This window comes from Asparagus officinalis, chromosome 3 (assembly GCF_001876935.1).
Source record: "Asparagus officinalis chromosome 3, Aspof.V1, whole genome shotgun sequence".
Lineage (NCBI taxonomy): Eukaryota > Viridiplantae > Streptophyta > Magnoliopsida > Asparagales > Asparagaceae > Asparagus > Asparagus officinalis.
Genome location: NC_033796.1, coordinates 75,054,954 through 75,057,972, shown reverse-complemented (window position 1 = coordinate 75,057,972; position 3,019 = coordinate 75,054,954). Strand labels below are relative to the sequence as shown.

The 3,019-nt window shown below is 39.8% G+C and overlaps 1 long non-coding RNA gene across 1 annotated transcript; it reads right to left on the bottom strand.

The window, feature by feature from the left end:
- Window positions 2,293–2,833, bottom strand: LOC109832343. Its single transcript, XR_002244719.1, has 3 exons — window positions 2,704–2,833; window positions 2,416–2,625; window positions 2,293–2,343 (listed from the first exon to the last, which is right to left on the bottom strand). It is a non-coding gene; the product is annotated as an uncharacterized LOC109832343 (long non-coding RNA).

The window sequence follows — 3,019 nt, the reverse complement described above, 5'->3', positions numbered from 1 at the left end:
GGCTGAAATGCAGAGCCCAACTATGTGTTCCAGGTCCAGAATGCAGAATTCGTGCCCAGAACGTAATTCTTGTGTTTGACTCATTCAAACACGAGCTAAACGGTTTCATAACCATTTTCCATGATTTGAGGGGATCACTCCCCCACTTAGGAGTGAATTAAGGGGACGGTTACACCTTTTAATCCCTTATAAATGGCGAAAAACTCAACTGAGTTTAGGATATCCAATTGGATGGGCATTTTTGCATAGGAAATCAATCTATGGAGATCAATCTTTTTGGCACACACTACTGCAAACGGGACTATTGGCGACGGACAAATCCGTCGCCAAAAGTCCAAAATCCGTCGCTAAAAGTTTTAGCGACGGAAAAAAAGAATTTCCGTCGCTAAAACTCCGTCACTATTATCAGGGTAGGTAAATCTACCTTTAGCGACGGCTAATCCGTTGCTAATTTATAGCGACGATTATATAGCGATGGAAAATCCGTCGTTTATGTATAATTTATTGACGACGGAATTTTTCGTCGCTATATACTAACCGTCGCTATAATTTTTGGCGACGGAAAATCCGTCGCCAATTTATAATTTTGGCGACCGTATTTACGTCGCCCTAATTCCGTCGCTATATAATTTTCCGTCGCCAATATATATTGGCGACGGAAAATCCGTCGCTGAAAACTGTATTAGTGCACAACTGGCGTGTCAGTTTTCCGTCGCTAAAAGATCTTTTAGCGACGGATATTCCGTCGCTAAAAATCATCTGAAATTTTTTTTAAATTTTTTTTTTGAAAATTAGAAATTCCTGTACAATATATTTCACAACAATAACCTGTACAGTAAATTTACACAACACAAGCACATATAACACATATTTCACGCATATATAACAATTATTTCACTAAAACATAATAAATATCCCAACATTAGAAATGTTATTTATACAGCACACCCATTGTTTTTAATGTTAAAACAAATAAACTCAGTCCCGATCATCATCATCCTCATCACCAACTCCACCTTGTCGAGAAGTCCCAGCCTAAAAAAATAAATAAAACATTATAAAGCAATACGTACATCATCAAAAATTGAATTTTACAGTAAAGTAACAAATTATAAAACAACAAGGCATAACATGTAAGTATAGCAATAATAGAGTATCATGGCATATTCTTACATGTTATATGATTCAGAGAGAGTATCATGGCATATATTTATGTATTATACGCAAGCACGCACATGTTTTTAACAACGCACGCACACGACGAAAACACCCACCAACCAACAACATAACCAACGACCCTACGCACGAACGCCCCACAACAAAATAAAATAACAACCAACTAACCAACTCACTAGCCAATACAACCATCGCTACGCACGCACGCACCATCAACACCAACATCACATAAAAACATTAAGTATATAATTTTAGTTGTGTTTCGGAGAGAGATATAGTTTGTGTGTAACAGTTTGTGTGATATCATTTAGTCACATGGCATACTCGTAACTAAGTAAGAATTTTATATTTAATTCATTTAATTAAAAAAGAAATATATATATATTACCTGATCCGCCAAAAACCGTCTCCTATATGCCTCCTGAGCATCAGAAGGCAGAGTCGATATGAACTGGGTGAATTCCAGCTCCCTCTGCTCCCGGCGCCTCCGTTCTTCCTCCGCCATCTGGAGTAGCTCCGACTCCCGACGCGACTGCCAATCTTCCATCGCTTTCATCCGCTGCTCCATAGTCGGGTCTTGAGAAGAACTGCATCCTGGTGGAGCTGCAGACTCGTAGGTGCTACTGGACTCGTACGGCCGATGCTCGGATCCTCTCCACCTGTATCTGTTCTTCCCGGTCCAATGACCGTCTCGATGATGCTATCCTCCTCCTCTCTACTTAATCGGGTCGGAGTGTTATAATCGACCTGAGTCTGTGATAATTGTTCCTGCACCTTAGCATGTAATTTCTCCTGCGATATACCAAAACAATCCGATCAATTCTAACACATTTAAAATGCATTGTAATAAAAATTAAATATACAAATTAACTGCTACTTACAGCCAGATCCCGGTTCTGCGCTTTCTTCACTTCATCGGCGTAATTTGGTCTCCAACCAGTCAGAATACGATCTGCAAAATGCCTGAGTTCTCCCCTTCCCTATTTTATTGACATATATCATTAACTCATAACACATAATTTATACTCAAATTGATAACCTAAGAGCTAATATATTATATACCTCAAGCGCCTATTGATGATAATGCTGGCTGAAGGACCAGGAGCCCCCGTGATGCTCGTAACTGCGGGGCGCATTGCGGTTCCTCCTTGCTATTTCAGCTTGTTCCTGCAAAAGAATGTTAAACAGATATAATATAGAATTTCAAACAATAAACGAAGATATATACTTCAATAATACCTGAGCTTCGGCCGTGTCCCAATAATCGCAAAGTGCAAAAAAATCAACTCCATCGGCGCGCTCGTCAAGATGCCAGTAACGCTCCCAATCTTCTGTTCTTTGAGTAAAATATTTTTTCTTCAGCTCTGACCGCCACCTCTTGAACGATAGATTGATTTGCGTGAAGCAGTAAGTCCAGGCATAAGCGTAATCGTCAAGAAAGAAAAATCGCTTCAGCATACAATGAAAAAAGAGATACAAATCAGTGTGTTAAACAAAATAATATAAACTATAAAATAAATGACTCACACATATATATCGCCAACAAGCCACCAGCGCATCAATCCGCTGCGACTTCCACGTCAAATATATGTTGAAGAAATCATGTCTCCTGGCTAAAGCGGCGAGGAAATTGTTGAAAGAGTTAGCAAATGGCCCGACAGGCACGCCGTTCTGTCATCGGATCACGGCCCTCCGACGAATATCTGGGACGAGGTTCTGTGGCTTGGTACTACTGCGGCCACGCCTAGTAGGTCGCTCGGTACCTACGAAAAAGTGAAATTCAGGCGAAATATAAATCAATCAATATCGATAATACAAATTAAAATATTAACAGATAAACTAT